The sequence below is a fragment of the Crocodylus siamensis genome, chromosome 5 (genome assembly GCF_052110815.1).
Source record: "Crocodylus siamensis isolate JL-2025a chromosome 5, ASM5211081v1, whole genome shotgun sequence".
NCBI classification, from domain to species: domain Eukaryota; kingdom Metazoa; phylum Chordata; order Crocodylia; family Crocodylidae; genus Crocodylus; species Crocodylus siamensis.
Genome location: NC_143399.1, coordinates 46,708,063 through 46,729,234, shown reverse-complemented (window position 1 = coordinate 46,729,234; position 21,172 = coordinate 46,708,063).

The following is a 21,172-nucleotide window of genomic DNA, read 5'->3' as shown; positions in this document are numbered from 1 at the left end:
TGGTTTAGCACAGTACTGGAAATTAAGAGAACTTACCATCTTCTCTTGGCTCTGCCACAGACCTGCTGTGTGACTTTGGATTGGTCACCTCCTTTCTCTGTGCCTTTATTAGTTCTCTCAGCCTTTGTCTTGTGCAGCTAGCTTGCAAACTGTGTAGGGCAAGGGCTATATAATACTATGTGTAAGCTCTACCCCAGATAGTGTTACCCTTATACAAGCAGCAACAACAAGGGGCGCTTGTACACTTGACAAATGGTGCCTGCACATGTGACAAAAATTGCACTTTTGTATGGCTTAATGGCATCAAACTTGACACATACGCGAGTTTTTGGTGAAAATTAGTTGCATCATAATAAACTAATCCCCATCTCGATGTAGTTTAGTTTGCAACAACACAACTTGGAATGGTAGAGCCATTAATCTGTCACATGTACATGGTAATTCACTGAATGATGTGTAGTGAGTCCTTTTGTCCACTGGGTGTTGCTACAGTTTTTGTGTAGTGAGCCCCCTTTGTCCACCAAGTGTTGCTACAATTTGCAGGTATTTGTGTGTAATGAATGTTTTAGGACACCAAGTGTAGCTGCAGAGCCAAACACAAATCAATCTTCTGCTGACTTATTATTTTATTAAATAAAGAATTCAGAGAAACTGATGTGGTTGTCATCTCCTATTTCACTTCATGTGGTGGGTGTCCAAAGGGCCCCAGGGTGTGCTGGGGGTTGCAGGTCAGGGTGATCCTGGGCTCTTTTGGAGACTGGTCTTGCATGCACAGCAAAAATCCCCAGTCTTTGCCTGTCAACAATCATGAGGAACCCTTGTGCCCCCCAACCCTGCACCTCTAAAACATCCATTTTCAGCTGGCTGCAGTGTAATTGTCCCCCTAACACCATTCATTCACTTGCTGGTTTTTCACTAGAAAAGAGGATGGCCATGGTCTTCATGCAACTGGCCACCCCCATCATCGGGAACCAGTTCAACATGGTTCCTTGCATGGTCAAGGTGACAATATGTGAGGTATGCGAGCTGCTACAGGGCACTGAAGCAAACATCTTCATCTGCCTCCATAATCCCAGGAAAGTTATTGAAGGCTTCAGGACCTTGGGGTTCCCTAACTGTGTGGATGCATTGGACAGCACACACATCTTGGTCCTATCCCCAGCCCAGGGGAGCTGGTCATTCACCAATAAGAAGGGATTTGCCTCAGTGATCCTTGTGGCAGGGCACCTTTGGGTGCCTGCCACTTTAAGGACAGAGGCAGGCAGCTACCAGGTGCTGGATGAGGGCAGCCGTTTTGAACTTTAGGCATGTAAAAGCTGCAGTTTGCTGCTCCCAGTGGAGGCAGAAACATTGCCTAGCTGAGCTCTAGCAGGAACAACCCAGGAGGTAAGGGCAAGAGCTTATGGGGATAGACAGGAGGCTCTTGGTCCTGGCTATGACTTAAAACTGCACCCTGCTGGGCGTGGGTGATCTGGTGGGGCTCCCAGTGGTGTGGGAGCCCCCAGGAAATGCCAGATCAGTTACCACCCTGGTGAAAGGCGGGTTGGGGCACCTTAATAACCCCAGATCCCACATCCATGGTGGGTTCAACTGGTTCAGGGGGAGCCCAGGTTCATGGCAGTCCTGAGGCAGGGCCCAGGTTGGTGGAGGGACCTGGAGCAGTGCCCAGGCTCTTTGTGAGTCCTGTGGCTGCAGGGACCCTGAGAGGAGGCCAGGCATGGCTGTGGCCACCTAAGCCTCACAGGGTGTAATACCCCAGGGCAGAGGGCCAGGCACAGTTATGGCCACCTGAGCCGGATGGGGTGGGAGACCCCAGTGAGCCCCAGTTAAGGGGCAGTGTGTGGAGCCCCAGTGAGGGGACGGTGTGGGGGTGTAAGACCCCAGAGCCAGGCAGGGCTGTGGCTGCCTGAGCCCCAGGGAGTGGAAGACCCCAGTGTGGAGTCCCAGTGAGGGCACTGAGGACTTGGAGCCCAGTATGTGTTTGTTTGTTTGTTTGTTTGTGTGTATGTTTTATGAAAGACCCAGTGGAAACCACTGGTGGATGCCATCTGCGAGGCTTGGGCTGTGGTGTAGGGGAGGAACAGATAATGCCCCCTGACATCGGGGTGAGAATGGGCAGCCTCCCACCTAATTAAATCTAATTAAGAAACAACAAGGCATGGCAGACAAGTGAGGTGGGTGGTTAGCCCAGAGACAGGTGGGCAGGCCAGCATGAGGTCCAGCCTCGAGCATGCCCCTGTCACAATCCTCCAGGCTATAGCTGATCACCAAGGATGCTTCACTAACATTTGTACAGGCTGGGTAGGCAGCACTCATGATGCACATGTCCTTCGAAAATCACCGCTGCCTGGTATGATGGAGAAAGGACAATATGCACTCGGGATCCTTGATGCAGTGATCTGGGGTGTTGCTGGGGTATTCCTGTGCCCCCACTTATTATAGCAAACACAGATTATCCTCTCCTGACTGGGCTCATGAAGCCACATGGAGGATAAGGTACTGACTAGTGTGACAGGGCACTGTTGGTGCCTGCCACCTTAAGGTTTGAGAGCAGGCAGCAGGGCAGCTTGCAGGTGTGAGCTAGCCTTAATCAGGTAGTCACATGGCCCCAGGAGGCTCCTGGGATTGGAGGAGGGGGAAAAGCAGCCTCCATTTTAATCCAGAGCGGGGGCAGCAGTCTGCTGCTGGCAGCCGAAAGAGCAACACCAAGCTGAGCTGCTGCTCAGAACATTCTTGGAGTTATATGGGCTGGGGCTACAGAGAAGGAGGCCCCTGGTCCTGGGTGTGACTGAAAACTGCACCCTGCTGGGGAAGGATGGCCTGGTGGGGCTGCCCATGGTGGGGTAGCTCCCCAGAAGTGGCATGTCTGAAGAAGTGCAGCAGGCAGCAGCCAGACAGAGACCTGGGCAGCAGGACATGGTGCCCCCTATGATCAGCATGCAAACACTGGTCAGGGAATCCATTGTGTGGAATTGCCTGGCTGCACAAATTCTGGCTGCTGTAGATGGTGAGGGTGTTCTGTAGGCCACCGACTGATCAGCAGTGAATGCTAAACTGTTCAGCAGTTACCACTGAGTGTTTCTATAAATAAAATAAAAATTTTCATTGCAACATTTCTGTCTGTCTCATAAGTACATTGTTTCTAGTGGGGCGTGTGGGGGCAGGCTGTGGTGACAGTTGTGGGGAGCTGCAGACAGCTGAAGTCTACAGGTTTTCCTTTGCTTTGTGTGTATGGGGTGGGGGGGTGAGGGGGGGCATGAAATGCAGCAAGGACATTAAAATGCACTATCTACCACTGGTCACATTAACTCAATGCCCAATATCAATGTGAAGAAATAAGAAATTCACAGGATGCTGATTCATGTGCGTATTATAAGCACTCAGAATTTCAGCGCCCTGTTTAGAGATGGGAAAGGTGATAATGAAGCAGCTCTCTGCAAATGTCTCCATGGAGAGGGGTGTGGGGAGTGTGGGAGGTATATCTAGTCAGAAGGCCAGAGTCTCTTGTTAGCTTGGTGGGGAAGTTTGGATGATTGGTATGTGGATTTGAATTTGGCAGTCAGAGCATGGGGGACAGCCTGAAGAAATTGAGAGTAGGGGGGCAATGAGAACAGAGACCAAATAGAGACATTGAACAGAATACAATACCTAGGGACAGAAGGTAAACACTGAATGAAATAATGACCCCTAACAGTGCAGGATTGTGACTGCAGGAAAGTGGGTGCAGATGGGGGGAGGTTCCAGGTGAGATCCTGGTAAGATAATGCAGGGAGCATATCATTGGAGTTGCAATTAGCACACAACAACACTCCAATATGTGCACAAAGATATATATATAAGAAATTTGAGGGAAAGGGTGCAGATTTGTATGCATACTATAAGTGATTGGAGAATTTCAGCACTGTGTTCATAGGGATGGTTGAGTGAAATTAAAAAAAAAGCAGATTTCCACATGAAAAAAAGTTTATTTGATGATATAGAAATAGGAAAATAAAAAATAAGAATAAAAATAAAGGCAGGAATGAAAAGAATAAGAATAAAATAGGAATAAAAAGTAAAAAAATTGTTGAAAAAATTAAAAAATGTGTAAATATATGTGTTTAAAAATTAATGATTTAATATAGCTATGAGCTATAGACATGACTGGTCTGTAGCAGGGATTAGTGGTATGCAGTGCCCCTGCTGTAATTTAATACAAAGAGCTCAGCAGGGTGGATTGTTATGCAGCGCCTCCTGCAGTAATGTTCTGTGTATAGCACACTGAAATTTCATGAAATTTAAAACCAATGATTGACGGAAAAATAAAACCCACTGTTTCAATTTAGGGGGCACAGAATGCAACTCTGAAGGACTAAATCCCCATCACATGTACAAGGGCCCCTCTATGCCTCACCTGCAAAGCCCCTGGATTCACCTTCCCTATCAGATGTACTGGGTCTGTCGAGCTCCTGGCCAGGAACTGGAGTGGGTGGCCACTGTCAGCAAACCAAGTGGGTCGAGCCAGTGGTACTTCAAAGCTGTGGAAGGACAATTCACCATCTCTAGAGACATCTGTGATCACACATCCCTCACTTCCCAGCCCCTCAACTAGTAGGGGGAAGTGGAGGAAGAGGGCTCCTCCTAGTGTCCCCATCTGGAGCACATGAGCTGGGGCCCAAGGTGTCAGGGAGGGCAAATGCCTTCTTCTTGCACTGTGGATGCCCAGTGACATCCCCCCTTTAGGACCAGCCCTAGTCCAGTGTCTGGTGCTCAAGAGGGATCTGAGTGCTCAGGGAAGGGCAGGAAGGCCCTGAGCCCTGAATGTGGGGGTGGGGAATGGCAGGGAACATCAGTGACCCATCAGAGACCCTCTCCTGAACCCAGGGACCATCTCTGGGCATCTAAAATCTGCGACATCCTGAGCATCTAAAACCTGCCTGAGCCAAAGGGAGCAGTTCAGCCCTGCCCAGGCATGTGCTCCATTAGTTGCCTCCCAGCTTGGCCCTGTGGTACAAGTCCTGCTCACTTAGAGGGCAAGAGATACTGGACGGTACCATTCACAGCAGAACAGCACAGAGTAGGGCTGAGGTATGTCACTGCAGGCATGCTCACCCCCCCCCCCTTCTAAAAGCCATCACAAATGATGAGGTTGAATGTGCAAACCCCAGCCCAAATGCTGCTCTATGCAGCCCCATCTTGACCCCAGCCAGCCCCTTGCACATTGATCCTGTCTGGATGGAATTTTCCCCAGCGCCAGTTGAGGGGGAATGCCCCCAGCATTGCAGACGGCCTCACCCCTTCTCTGCGCAGTAGGGGCTGGAGCCAGCTGAGCCCTCAGCAGGGGAAGTCAGCCCCACCATGGTGATGAACCTGGCCTGACAGTCTGCCTGGAGCTGCCTCCTGCCAGCAGCTCTCAGGACAGGACAGCTACCCATCCCCACACCTGCACCCTGCCGGTTGCAAGGTAATGACAGAACTATCTCACAGCAAGGTTCCCAGCTTTTTTCTTTCTTTCTTCTTCCTGAGTGGAGGGAGTTTATTTAGTGAAGTTCTTGAGGTCTTCAGGGGACAGACCTGGAACCTGGGTTCTTTAACCAAGGGGCTTGTGTCATGAGCTGAGTACCAGAAAGTTGGAAAGCCAAGGCACAGTGATTGGGCTTGGGGATGCCACCTGGAAATGGCAGCACTTGGGGCTGTTAGAGACATTTTTGCCCCCAACACATGCCAAGCTGAGACGCATTCCAGAGGTCACCTGACTAGAGCCAGGGCTCTGCAAAGGGAAGACTCAGGCTTGGTGTGACAGGCTGAAACCCAAAACCCGAAAGCTGGAAATGGCAGCCCTTGGGGCTGTGAGAGTTTTTTTCTTTTGCCCCTCAACACATGCCAAGCTGAGATGTTAGGACTCAAAGGTTAGGGGTGGGGAGTCAGAGACTGAGGTCAGGGATTTGAGGCCAGGTTTGGGTCAGGGATTAAAAGGTCAGAGGGCAGGGTTCATGGGGTCAAAAGGTCAGGATCAGAGGCCAAAAGGTCAGTGGTCGGGGCCATACATGGACCTCAGTGGGCAGGGGCTGGAGGCAGGGGTCAAAGGTCAGAGTCCAAGGGTTTTTTGATAAGGGCTTGGGGTCAAAGGTGATGGTCAGGGTCAGGGGTCAGAGATCAAAATGTCAGGGGCTTGGGGGGTTCTGGGTCATAGATTTAGGTCAGGGGGCCCCTTTGGCCCTTGATGAGTGCTGGAGCTCCACTTAGCAAATACTCAGGGCTTGCTTGGCATGGCATGTCTAAACCAGCATGCCCCAGATGTTGGCCCATGTTTCATTCGGAGCCCTGGCAGTATCTCTGAGCACTGGTGATGTGACATGCCAAAATCTGTTTTTGTTTTTTGTTTTTAATTTTGCTGCCAAAACTATCAAGGCCCTAGCAGGCAAGAAGCAAGCAGCCCTGAGCCTTTTGTAGTAGGTTTGGGGCTGAGCATGAGGGCAGTAGATAAGAAAGGGGAGTCTGTGGCTGCCTGGGGCCTCTTCTTGCTGGGAACAGGGCCCTTGCACAAGGCACTTCAATTTTTATTTATTTATTTATTTATTGCTATAGGGGTTTGGATAGTGAAGTTCTTTCTGTTTTCAGGGGAGCAGCCTAGCCCCTGGATGCTTTAGCCAAGTGGCTTGTGTTGTGACATGAAAACAAAGAAGTTGGGAGCTCTAGCCCTAGGTGGTAGGTTTGGGTTTCCCAGCTGAAACAAACAATCCTTGGACTTGTGACAATTCTTTCTGCTCCCAACACATGTCAGGCTGAGATGTGCTCCAGGGATAACATGACCAGTGCCAGGCCTCTGTAGAGCTAGTACTCAGGGCTCAGCATGGCATACCCAGACCTGAAGCCCCAAAGCTGCAAATGATAGCCCTTGTAGCTGTGAGAGTGTTTTGTTTTTGCCCCTTGACACATGTCAGGTTAAGATGTTAGGGCTCAAAGGTTAGGGGTGGGGAGTCAAGGATCAAAAGGTCAGGAGTTGGGTGCCATAGGTCAGAGGTTGAGGTCATAGGGTCAGAGGCAAGGGAGTCAGGGGTCAAAAGGTCAGGGATCAGCACCAAGGGTCAACAGGTCAGGGGCCTGTGTCAGTGGTTAGGGCCACAGAACATACATTGACCTCAGAGGGCAGGGGCGGGGGTCAAGGATCAGAGTTTATGGTCAAAAGGTCAGGGTTGGGGCCAGGGGTCAGAGATCAAAGGGTATGGGGTAGGGGCTAGAGGTTGGGGGGCCCTATGGGCCTTCATGAGTGCCAGAGCTCCCTTAGCAAATACACAGGCCTGTGCTTCAATCGGAGAACTTGGAGTGTCTGTGAGGAAGGGGATCTTGGTACGGCCAAAATGATTTTTTATTTATTTTTTAATTTTGGGGCAGCTGAGGCCATTGAGGCCCAAACAGTGATGAAATCAGTAGTCCTAGAGCCTTATGTTGTATCTCTGGTGCTGAACATGATGCTAGTGCCAGGGCAAAGATGCAGGGCAAGGGTTTGGGCAGGCCACAGCAAGCCCCCAGATTCTAGTTGGGATTTCCTGGGAGCCCTTGTGTGAGGATGGGTCAGTAGGTATAGCCAAAATGCATTTTCTTGGTTTCTTTTTCAGTTTTGGGGCAGCTGAGAGGGGTCAGGTAAGAAGCCAGCTGGCCTGGGAACTTGCGAAGCATCTCTGAGCCTCAGCATGAGGCTGGCAGATAAAAGGGGAGAGTTTGGGGTTGCTTGTGGTCCGTTTTTCCTGGGCAGAGGACCCTTTTACATGGTCTTTGAATGTTTTTGTTTTTACTTAATTTTTATTTTGGGGCAGCAGAGAGGAGTCAGGTCCTAGCAAGTAAGAAAGCAGCCAGCCTGTGGGGCTTGCAAAGGATCTCTGAAGCTGGCAGATAAAAGGGGAGAGTGTGTGGGGCTGGTAGTCCCTTTTTGCTGGGCACAGGGCCCTTTTACATGGCCTGTGAATTTTTTTATGTCTTTTGGGGGCTGCCGAAGCTGGTGTGGTGTGTGCGCCTGTTTCCGGCCAGTAACAGGGGGAACCCTGGCCCTGCAGAAGAGGCCCTTCCACACTTCTTTTGCGGGTGAAGGACCTGAGTTGCAAGCTGGGAAAACCAAGGTCGTAGGGTCAAGTCTGCCTCTTGGCGGGTCACCTGAAGTCACTATTTATGGTTGTCACTGTATACATTTTTTTCCACCTCCAGACATGCCAAGGTGAGATGTGCTGCAGAGCCCATCTGACCAGTGCCAGGTTTGGGCAGGCCACAACAAGCCCCCAGATTTTAGCTTGCCTTCTCTGAGAGTCCTGGGAATGTGTGTGAGGCTGGATGAGTTGGTGTGACCAAAATGCATTTTCTTAGGGTGTTTTTCATTTTGAGGCAGCTGAGAGGGTTCAGCCTATAGCTGGTAAGAAGGCAGCAGGGCTGGGGGCTTGCAAAGCATCTCTGAGGCTCAGCCTGAGGCTGGCAGATAAAAGGGAAGAGCTTGGGGCTGCTCATGTCTCCTTTTTGCTGGGCAGACGGCCCTTTTACATGACCCATTAATTTTTTATTGGGGCGGGGAGGGGCGCTCCTGAAGCTGATGGGTTGTGTGTGCCTGTTTATGCCAGTGACAGTGGGAGCCCTGGGTTTGCAGAGAGGCCCCTGACAGGCCTCTTATGTGGCTGAAAGGCTCTCCCGTCACTGGCCAGCAAGGTTGCCAGTTTAAATCTGCCTCTTGCAGGTTATCTTAAGCGTCTATTTATGGCCGTCACTGGATAATTTTCTTTTTCCTACCCCAAGGTATGCCAAGGTGAGATGCACTGTGGAGCCCATCTGATCAGTGCCAGGACTCTGGCCTGCAAAGATGCAGGGCTTGTCATGGCATGCCCAAACCCTATTTTTGGGCTCCTTGTGCAGCTTGAAGCCCCAGAGCCCAGGCACTGGTCCTATGGGTTCTCTGGCTCATCTTATCTTCCCATGTGTCGGAGTGAAAAAAAGTTTTCTTGCACCCTCCAGGGACACAATTCCCAGGTAAGCCTCTGAGGCAGATTTGTGGCTGCCTGTGGCATCTTCTTGGGGGTGCAAATGGCCATCCCTCAGGTCATGGATTTTACTTTTTTTTGTGTGAGGTGGTGGTGTGCATATGCATGTATGTGTGTGGTGCCTGGTCTAGGCAAGGAAGTTGTGAATGAGCAGGAGCTAGTCTTGTTGTCTGGCTGAGAGGGTGTGGTGAGTTACTGATGGGTTGGTTGTGTCTCCAAACCTAGGTGCAGATCCAGAGGCTCCCCTGGGAAATGTGCCCTTGGTGGTTGCAAGGAAATTCCCCCCGCACCCAACCCCCTGACACATGGGAAGCTGAGATGGGCCACAGAACCCATCAGACCAGTGCCAGGGCTGTGGGGCTGAAAGCCCTGAAGAAACATCCAGGAGTTTCCCATGAGTGGGAGCCAAGGGGAAGCCTCTGCTCTTAGCATCACTCCCTCTTATTCCCTGAGAAGCTCTGACAAGGGGGCAACTTCCATGCCCCACAGCCTAATGCTCCCCAACAGCTTCCTCACACACCACAGTATTCCCAAAGCCCCCCCAGAGGCTGCAGCCAGAGCAGGCCGGGGCTGGGCTGGGCCCGGAAGGGGATCTCCAGGGTTGTGCTGGGGCAAGGTAGGGGCAGAAGCTTTGCCCTGGGGGAGAAAAAGGGTCTGCACAGTCCTGCTCTGTCCTGGAGCTTATCTCATGGGGACACGAGGCTCCAGTCCAGACCGTGTGAGTTCAGAGCCAGAGCTGAGACAGGACAGGAGTCTCAGCAGGCAGAACTGGGTGAGGAGCAGAAAGACACACAGACGCCCCCACGGCTTGGGGCTCTTTTGAGACTCAGGCCAATCTTTCACTCTGTTCTGATGCACAAGAGGGCTTGTACCCACATACATGAAGATGGAGGAAAACTCTCCCACCCTCACACGGTGCTCACTGTGTGGAGCTAATCATGGCATAGATCTAGTTATAGGAAACAATGAAACTCCTGCCTCAAAGCAATGCTGAGATGGGGCAGAAGGGACAGGGGTCCTCGGACATCCAAGAGGGTCAGTGTGACCATGACTTTGGGCTGGGCAGGTGGCTCATTCTGTCCTGGTCGTGTCCCTTATCTCCCAGGGGTGATGCTGCTGCAGTCTGGCCCAGGTGCAGTGAGGCCTGGGGAGACCCTTACCCTGCAGTGCACAGTCTCTGGTGTATCCCTGACTGATAACAATTATGGTTGGTTCTGGGTCTGGCTGGGACCTGGGAAGGGGCTAAATGAGATTGAATGGATTGGAGCATATTTGCCAGAGATGGGAAGAACAGCCCTCTTCGTATTATTCCAGAGCTGAGCTGACATCTCTGCAGGCACCTCCCAGAACCAGGTCTCCCTGCAGCTGTGCTCCCTGACAGCTACAGACACTGCCATGTATTATTGTGTCAGAGCCAGCACACAGTGACACAGAGCAGGGCAGGGGCCGTGCAAAAAGAGGAAGCTCTTTCCAAGCAGACCACCCCTGCCCGGCTTTCCAGCTCCTGCTGCCTTGGCCCTCAGGCCAGGTGAGTGGGACATAATTATGTGAGGCCTGCTCACCTGCTGCTCTACACATGTCTCAGACAGGGGCCCCCAGTCGCCCATCACCACACCCTCCTCTGCTGATGTGCAGCGCAAGCTGAGATGCAGGACAGATCCATTAGGGGCAGTGCTGCAAGGGATGGGACACGGACCAGCCCTGTCCAAGCAATTCCCATCCCAGGCATTTTTGGATCCACAGACAGTGGAAATGCCTTGTCAATCACTGGCCCAAGGCATCAGTATCTTGAGGCCTCACCTCCCAGGGCCCCTCAGCTGTACAGACACCAGGCCAGTGCCCAGCACCTGTTCATGCCCAGGGAGAGCCAGGTGTCTGACAACCACCTATGCCATTGAAACCAGTCTCCTGAACCCTCCTGTGAGATGCCCTGTTCTGTCCACTTTGACAGAACAGGGCAACCCCCAACCCCCATGCCCACGCTCAGAGCTCTCCACAGGGATGGTCAGGGTCCCATCACAGCACCTAACCTAGGGTCTCCTGTGCTGGACCAGTATTTATGAAGGGTTGAGCTCCCCCTGTAACTCCAAGGCCTTGGGAAGCACCTCATCAGCAAGGAACCATGGGGCCCTTGGAGAAGACATCGTTCCTGGACACCAAGTCTGGGGGTAGCAGGACACCAAGCCCTGCAAGGGCCACAGGTCCCAGCACTAAGCCAGCACCCAGGTGACTGTGGATAGAGCCAGGCCCGAGTGCAGTGCTCTTGGGAGGCAGTGGCTGACCCAGCCCTCCCATACTGGGAACCCCCTCCCCCAATACTGGGAACCAGCCCAACTGCCTTTGGCCTCAAGAGCCAGTACTGAGGACCAGCCTGTGAACCACCCAGTCTCAGGGAGAGTAGAAAAAAGTCCCCATCCACTCCCATAACCTTTGCCACATCTCTGGGCTCCCTCAGCCATGGGAAAACAAACATCATGAGGAACCTCAGACTTGCCTTCCTACCAGGACAGGAAAGGACTAGATCTGCAATGTTAACTGGAGTCAGCAGAAATGAAGAGGAAAAAGAACCAGACATCTCAGTTGAAGAAACAGACCAGGGGCATCATTCTTCCACATCATCCAGCAAACCTGCAGTCTCCAGCTGCTGGCTCAGGAGCCCCAGCACAGTGAATGTGAGGCATGCACCTTTGGGACCTGCATAGTGAAACCTCAACTCTGGCCTAATAGAGTCTGGAGGAGTTGCAGCAAGGAAGCAGCAGGCTTTGACCAGAAAGCATTCAAAACCAGTCCCTTCTACTTCCCGCTTTGGATTCATCCCTTAAACCCTCACAGGGTCTTGCTAAAGGCAAGAGAGTCTGTTACATCCTGGGACTGCAAAGAGAGAAACATGCACTTATTGGAGACTATTCCCTTGAGGCCGGAGGGGCCTCCACAGACAAGACCCCTCAGTCCTAGATAGAGTTGATGGCAGAAATGACCCAAATGCCTTGGGAAGTCCCATTCCCCATACCCATATTCACTGAGATGCCCCCTCAACCCTCAGCACCACTGGGGCTCACAGCACTGTCTCTGGTGCGGACCCTGGGGAAAAGGAAGCAGTGCAGAGAAAGGGCCTTAACAGGGAGTTGTTTTGTGTCCCTGGTGTAGAGGGTGCTCCCTGTGCAGCAGCTCCCTCTGCCAATCTGCCTGCTTGTGCCCAGGATAAACCTGGAGGGACACGGCACAGTCCCGGGATCTGCACAGGACCAGTCACCCACTGAGCAACTCCCCTATGTCACCAGGGGAGGGAGACATGGGCCCTGTCCTCCCCGCCATGGGGCAGTTGGGGGGCAGTGGGAATGGGCTGCCTGGCACCCGCACTGCCACTGCAGCGTTGTGCAGGTGCAGTCCGGCTCGGCAGGGTGCTGCGTGGTGCCGAGGCCTGTCTGGCAGCTTGGGGCCACGCACCAGGTTCTGAGGGACAGCAGCAGTGGCCCCAAGCTGCACAGCACCCTGCTGAGCCAGGCTGCACCCACGTGATGTGGCAGCAGCAGTGCGGGTGCCAGGCAGCTGTGGCCAATCCCCACTGCTTCGCAGGGGGGCTGTGCCGTGGGGCCCCAGCAGCCCTGATGGCCACTGCTACAGCCAGTGAGTGCAGGATGCAGGGGCCGGGCAGGGCAGTGATCGGGAGCTGGGACCAGGTGGGGGAATGATGCGGGGGCTAGGGAAATGAGTGGAAGGCTGGGGCCAGGTGGGGGGTGATAAAGGGGCAGGGGGAGTGATTGGGGGTGGGACTGGGCAGGGGAATGATCTGTGGGACTGGGGGAGCGAGCCCGGGGTGGGGCTGGGCAGGGCCCCACAATGGTCCACTCCCCCCTCCTCCAGCCCCCCACTCACTACTTAACTGGCACAGAGCCCAGGTCCAGATCCCTGCACCCTGCTTGTATTGCATAGACAAGCAGCATGCTTCAGCACTGGGGCAAGGGCCAGCCATAGAGATGCTCTGGCTAGGTACCAGAGCGTCCCCATGGAGGACTGAGCCTCTGGTTGCTTCCCAGCACAGTCTGGGACTGTGCCCTGCCCCACTTTTTTCCTCAGGGTTTTATTTTGGTACCTGGATATCCAGGTACCAGATTTTGCCCCTGCATTGCAAATATGTAGCATGAGGAGCGTTTTTTTGTTCCTGCACATGCATCTTGCAGCTTCTCAAAAGGGTTTGAGATGCTGCAAGAGGCACACTTGTGCTCATCTGGACACACCCACTATGGCTGTTTCTCTCCTCTCTCTCCCTCCTCACTCCAGGTCCATGTCTCAGGGGGATGTTCCCTACAGCCAGTTCTGACTGCTGTTCACTTAGTTGCCAGGAGTTCAACTGCCCTCACCCCCAAACAAAAGATGAGTTGCATTGTATTTCACTCCAGTCTTTCTGTTTCCAGGTGTCTTGTCCCAAGTGCAGCTGGTCCAGTCTGGCCCAGGAGTGGTGAACCTGGAGAGACCCTCACCCTGACCTGTGCTGTCTGGAGAACACATACTGGCACTGGATCTGGCAGTCTCAAGTGACAGGGCTGCAGTGAATGGGGCATATTTACTACAATGACAACACCAGGTACAACTCAGCTCTGCAAAACTGAGTATCAGACTCCCTGCAGCTACACTTCCTGATGCCCACAGGCATGGACATATGGAAGCCTGTTGCAGATAGACGCCATGTCCTCATGGTGTCCTGGAGAAGCTTCACGGAGCATATTTCAGGAAGCAAGGACCTGTTAACAAATAGGCATGAAGTGTTCATTGATGTCACAGCAGTGATACTCGGAGAACAGAGAGTCATTCTGCATCTAAAAGCCTTGAAGCTTCTGGAAAAGGCTGTACCTGTTGATTATACTAATCTCTGTTTGCGACATTGTGAAAGGCTATATTGGGATGTTAACGTTAAATTCTGGTAATCAGTAGCAACTTAAATCAGAAGAAGCAACAGAAAATAGAAATGAGACTATAGCACATGCCCAGGCAGCAATGAAGCTTATGAGCAGAGGTGATGAGTGGCTTGTAAAATCTTCTGCATCAGCATGACATTGATTCATGAACTTCCTCTAATGAGCACCAGTGCTTGAAGTGCTCCTTGAGAACAAGAGACCATAATCAAATTAGGTGAAACTCCAGCAAAACCATATCAGGTACCTACTGTGTGAATCTAAACCCAGAGTCACAGTTCTACCATCAGGCTGCAGCGTCCACTGAGAGTCATGCTCCAGAACGATGACTAAATCCAGCCTTGGGATTTTTGAGATACATTCTCCTTTGCTGCTCCTACTCAGTGCATGAGTGAAGATTCCCCAACTGCATGTGGGTGGAGGGAGCTATCTGAAAAACCCACATGTCAGACTATGCATGTTAGTGCCGTGCACAACTAAGCAGTGGGCTGTGGTTTGATTTCCAGTCACACTCACTAGGCCTCAGTGCTGCAGCAGGCTTTGGGGAACAGACAAATTAATTACAATAGCATTGTCCCAGAGGGAGAAGCTTAACAACTTGGATACTGGGATATTCTCAGTATTAACCTATTTATCTTAAATAGTGCAGTACATACAATACCTTGGACATATTCAGTCTAGTCATTATATGATTTTACATGAGAAAACTTATCTTTCTAGGTATAGCATCACTTGGGTTTCCATTGCTGTTGTGCTTATGGGTCAGTTTTAACACTTCTGTAGCACCATGAAACCAGTAGTCTCAAAACACTGATTTAAATCTTAACACTCCACAAACAGGTAAGTCTTATTCCAAGTTTACAAAGGGGATATGAAAATAAAGAAAAGTGGCCTGCCCCAGTTGCATAAAGTTTGTGGCAAAACCAGATACAGAAATCAGATATCCTAACCTATCTTCATAGGAAAAACCTGAATTCCAGTTTGGAAGTGTAGTATAAAAAGGTTGTCACCTGCTGACTTCTGTTGAGGCATCTCTCTGAGTTAGTTCTGATTTGCACGTGTTCTTCAACAGGCCATCTGCGGAGGCTGTGTTACAGTTGGCTCTAGTGGTAATAACAATCTTTATAAAGGTGGGCCAGAATGGAGAGAATGGCTCTAGGACTTTGGGGAGTTTTGCCACCTCTGGTGGCAAAAATCAGTGTTTCAGGTAGTTTCTAATGCTAACTTTATGACTTTCCCAGCAGAGACAGCAAGCAAAACATTGACTGTTGTCACAGCCCACATTATAACAGCTTATATGCCTGAGAGAAGCCTTTCAACGTGGTGTGACATCTAGGGTCCCTCTCCATTTTTTGACCCCGCGGGAAGAAAGAGACAGGCAGACAGACAGATGGTGTGTGAGAGAGAGAGCGTGTGAGCATGCTTTGCTCAGAAATGCCCTTCCATAAGAAAAAAGTAGTGTCCTGCCAGTTGGCTTGTAAATGCAGAAGTCTGACTCAGGCTTTGGATAAAGGGGAATGTAGGTTCAGTGCCTGATGAAAACCTGTATTGGTTATAAAAATAGAGCTGACTACATTCATGCTGATGTAATTCCTGCCTCATGAATGACTTACGCATTCACTGAAGGCAAACACACATGAAATTACACCCAATGGGGAATACTGGTCACAAGGTGCAGATCTAGAGAAGTTGAGTGTATGGTCTCCTGGTTTCAGTGTTGATGACTACTCAATTATGAGAAAAAAGATGACTTTGAACTCTGACAATAGTTTGTGGGTGATTCATGAGTTTCTGTCAATGAGAGAAACAAGCCACGTGCATTTTGCTTTGAGGGAATGATTCTTTTGTGTGAGGCCCACCAGAATATGGGCAGGGTTGTGACAGCTCTGGTGATGTTCAAATGGGGAAGTAACTTGTCATTCTTAGGGCACATTCAGACATGTGTGAATGTTTCATTTCCCTTGCACTGCTGCTACTTGTCCCCAGGGAATGCCTGTGCCACGCATGCTTTGGCACATGGCATGTTGCCCTAAGTGGGGTAGGGGAGGCTGAGGCCAACACTGTGCTGGCCCCAGCAGCCTTACCTGGGGCTGCAGCTGTGGTAATTCTGCTGCGTGAAGCCTGGCTGGCACTCAGTGTGGCTCTGGGTGGCCCACGTGTAACCACTAGAAATCTTTCAGTCTTATTTGTATGCTGGTCAAAAAATGGTGACCTTTGTTTCTTGTGGTGTCTGGCACAGGTGTGTATGGAGTAAAGTTCAAGAATGGCTGTGAAAACCAAGGTGCCTTCCATCTCTAAAATGACACTTAGCGTGCACTTCACAAACCCTTTGTAAATAGCAGCCTGCTTTTCCAGTCTAAGACCTCTGGTTCTGAGGTGCAGAAGTCTCTAAAAAACTGCTTCAGTGGTGGTTATTATTGTCTCATTCCATTTGCAAATTAATTTCTTATCCCCACACAAGGGATCTACCTTCTCACATAGGAAGTGCCCTTTCCCTTCCACTCCCTTTCTTCAGGGAGCAGCTCCAAACATAGCTTGCCTCCTACTTCAGGCAGCAGCGGGTGCTGTGCTCGGATATAGAGGTGCAGAGCTCTGTCTTTGTAGGTGATCCACCTACAGTCCTAACAAAACAGATGAAGATTTGATTTACATCTTTCCTACTACTTTGCTGTTCAGGGAAATGCTAACCTGGAGAGCAAGATGTACCGTTTGCCTCTATAAACTTATACCTTTCATCTCCATTACCGAGCCTCTGACACTATAGCCATGTCAGCAGAGCTCCCTAGGGAAGATATGGCATATGCTTCTCAAATGACAAACTAAATTAGCAGAACCTTTTTCTGTGAGCAGAGGTGCATCTACAAGGGGTTTTGCTAGTACACTACATTGACTAGGTGATCTTTTTTCTGGTAAAGCTAACAAAACTTTGCAACATAGGCTGGACCTCATCCCTAACTTAGACTTCATATATAATCTCTAACTGCTCTAACCTTTTGGCTCCATACAGTGGAGAAAAACTGGGTTGTTCACAAATGGTGTTCCCCAACAGATGTGAGGGTGCCATCGTGGCCAATACAAGGGTTGAACAAGAACTCTGCTTAATTAAACGTACAACCTGATACAGTTTGAGCTGCAGAGTCAGGCTGTCTCTAGCAGATGTGAATTACAGATTCATAGCCCTATAGAGGCTCTGGCATACACCTGGACACAAGGGCTATACAGGAACATGTTACAGGGGTATTTGTAGCCGTGTTGGTTTATAGACATAGGCAGGCAAGGTTCTTTGGTTAAATCTGATATGTACCTGAAAGCTTTCAAAGAAGAATTTTTTCAGCTAGTTGAGTTGGTCTAATAACATATATCAGATTTAACCAAAGTGCCTTGTTTGCCATACACGAACATGTGAATGCAAAGTCAATATCCTCTCCCACTGTTTGCAAGTATTGCCATTTGCTTCTGGACAGACTCTGACTTTGAATTTTGGGAAAGTCTTTTCCCCTGGTACTGCATGGATGGTGCTTAAAACCATTGCTGAAGGAAAGCAGATCAGGATAATCAGAGAAAACAAATCACAGCTTTTTTTTCTTTCTTTACTTAGCCCTTGGGGTCAGGGCCTGTCACCTTATTTGAATTTATGCAGTTGCTGAGAGTGGGGCCCTGGTTCTAGGTACTGTGCAGAATACACAGTACATAGCAGTCCAGCTCTCCTGCTTTTGGAGGCACCCCATGCAGTCTTGGGTCTCACAGGGCAAGGATGCCTTCCAAGGCACCCAAATCTATGCAGGGCCAGATCTCCAGTTGGTGTGATGCAGCTAAAGCTTCCTGAAGTCAAAGCTATGTGGACTTGCTTCCATTGATGATCTGGCCCACAATAAACCTTTATTTTAAAGGGATGAGACCCTGTTGTGAGCCATCTAAAGAAGCAGCTATGCTTTAGGAATGTGCCCATCAATCCAACAAAGGGCCTATGCTTAACTGTACAGTTAAACATGGCCTGTGCCCTTGTTCAACTACAAATACCAGAGCAGTCCCGCAGAAGTCAAAAGACCTAACTTCTGTGATTAATTAAGCATGTTTTAAGGGCTTTGCCACATCCGGGCTTTAGATTATAAGCTCTTTGGGTCAGGGATCATTTTTTTTGTTGTTTTGCTTGTACAAACGCTTAATACAATAGGGTCCTGCCTGGTGACAGGGGCTACTAGTAGACCACAATACAAATGATAAACAGTAACTGTCCTGGCTACAAGCTGGTGTGGATCACTCTCCTTTAACTCATAAGCTAGAGGCATGAAATAAATGCTTTAAAAATAGTCATTTAGAAGAAGGAAAACTTTGTTTAGTCTACATATAGTCATGGATAAAGAGGGTAATCCTAAAATAAAAGCCTTTCTGGCCATAACTAATGCTTACAATTACATAATTGATGCCTGCCTTTACAATGTGTGTAGTGAGTCTGATTTTGTTTTTCTCCTTCTCCCCTAAACAGGTTTCTATTCTGGTACACGTGTTAGGTTCATGGAGATCTCTCTAAAAGGCAAATATTGAATCTACAAAGGCAGAACCAAAGGTTTTCTGACCCTGAGCGTAGGGATCAAAAATAAATATTATCTAACTAGCAAACCAGAAGGAACTCAGAACTTAGGGCTGATCTTTTAGCAATGTAAAGGCCAAGCAGCAAACAAAGTAAAAGCCACAAGGAGCTATGTAAGAAAGGAGGGTCTCTGAAATAGCTCTCAACTAAGAAAAGGAATATTGTAGAAATGATGATTTAGGAATCAGCATATTAGCATACAAAAAATTTTCCAGAGCCTGAGAAAGGGACTTTGATCCCAAAAGCTTGCAGAAAAGGACAATTTTCTTGCCAGTTTCCAGTTGGTCTAACAAAAGGTATCATTTTGGAACCAAGTGTTCTAGCTTTTTGTATGTATTTTTGTTTCAGACCAACATGGCTACCAAGTACACCCCTGAATCAGTATATTTATTTTCTAGCTATAGATTAAGCAGCATCTGTGGTGCACAGACACCATCTACTGGATGCTTCAAGGAGCGCATATTAGAAACCTGCAGAAGTGTCATTCTGATAACCAGATATTACTGCCATCAATTGGAGAAGCCCCAGGGAAGATACTTGATGCTGTCTCTCCTGCCCAGTTCCATTGCTTTCGGATACTTCTGTGCTGGGAGGTAAGATACTTGGTTTAATTTCCACTGTGAGCTCGGTTCAGCTACCCACATTTAGGTCAGGAGTGGAGCAGAGGGCACATCCTTAGGCCTTTTTTTGCAGAATGAATTTTCCTTCATTCCTTCCCCCTGGATCTGGCAAAGAAAGGTCTCCAGTTGAACCAAAGGGAGCCAATCTCTCTAGTCCCCCCCATCATACCTGTATCAGCTCTGACTACAGGCACCCTGGAAGTATCACTGCTTCAAAAGCAGGACAGGGACCAACAGCAGGTCAGGGGCATGCATAGGGTAAGAGTCTGGTTGTGGTGGAGGAGGGCAGTGTGCACTGGCAGCACAAAATGGAATGCAAAGCTACTATAAGAGGAGGGCTGACAATATCCCTGCTGTGAGCGTCTCCGGGCTAACACAGCTGGCTCTTCATTTCCCAGCCTGAGCGTGCTAGTGGGGAGGGAGGTGGAGCAGGCCTGAACATGCTGGCCTTCAGCTATTGCTGTGGCTCAGCAGCTGTCAGGGTGCCATCAAGAAGGTGGAGCTTACAGCAGGCCTGGGCCAAGCACCTAGTTTTCAGGGGAAAAGAAATATGAGAGAGAGTTTACAAATAACAGATAGAGGCCTCAGACATTTCTCATAAGTGATTTTGACATCACTAGAGAAAATGCCTCTTTTATATAATATTTAATAAAAAGGTTTTCACCAGCTTGACTAACAGGGTTGTACAGTGAGAGAGCAAGCTAGAATTTCAAAAGCATCCCGTACCACACAGATCCTGGCTGAGAATTTCTGAGCTCAATATAAAGTGATTAAAATGCCATTCAACAATCTCTCACCAGCCCAATTTCTGGACAGGGCTGAATCTGTAGGCTGTAGACCCCAGACTCTCTAGAGCAGTGGTCAGCAATCTACAGCCCACATGCCTCTGAAGCCATTTGATCTCATCTGTGGGCATAGGGCTTTGCACCTTTTGGTGGTGGGGTACAACAGGTGCTTGCCCTATGCTGCATGCCTGCCTTTCATCTGTACTGGACCTTTTTGCCCTGCAGCCTGAAAAGGCTGCCAGCCACTAACCTAGAGAAAGTCTAGTGTAGTGGGTTTCAAACTTCCTAAGGTCACAAACCGCTTTCATATCACTTCTGCCACCGAACCTCCACCCCTATCCTACAGACTTATGCAGAGCCAGGCAACCTGGCCAGGTAATGGAAGCTCAGTTTCCCAGCCCACCCTGCCATTATTCCCAGTCTCTGTGTGTGGAACCCCTAATGACCTATTGCAGAACCCCAATTGGAAACCACTGAGTCTAGCAATATACTAGAGGAAGGGTCTTAAGCTTATCCACCTTGCTTTAGGCACCTGTGGGTAGACAAGGCTTTCCCCACAAGTATGTTGTCTGGAGATGAAAGACACTCAAGTCAAATTCACCATGGAAAATGCCAAAGTTCATTTAGGTTCAGGCTGGGGTGACAGACTTCGAGTCATGCCTTACTCACTATCCTTACAGCAAAGAGCTGGGGCAAACTGTGGCCTGACAGCTCAATAGCTAGGTAGTGAAGCCTCATGCAATGAGAAGTGTTATTGAAAAGGACACTTAGGATTGTTGCTCCCAAGCTGTAACTGAGTGCAAATCAGATCACAACTGCACCCTAGAAACGCTTGAGAAATCTACTTTTTAAAATCCCCACTAGGTAAAAAGGTAACATCCTAATAGGAAAAAAAGCTGAGTCCAGCCTCAGCTCCTTGACACTGCCTTGGGCTAGGACCAACAGCATTTGGTTCTTTTCATGAAATCTAGAGTTGCTTTAAATGAAAACTTTGGAATGGAAATTTTCTGCTGGTTCTGAAGAACCAGTCTAAACTAGGGTATCCAATACCCAGCCTGGAATATGCCAGGAGGGAAATGCTACCTACTTAGCCAGCTGGAAATCTAAAGCTGTGATTTCCAACAAGATTTGGCCAAAACAGCATGTGCACATGGGGCCTTTGGTCCAGCAATGCTGGGACAAAAACCTGTCCCCTGCAAAGCTGGAACTGCCTTCCTTATTCTAGACCTGTAAGTAGAAAGACTGTAATCCAGCCAGCATGCAC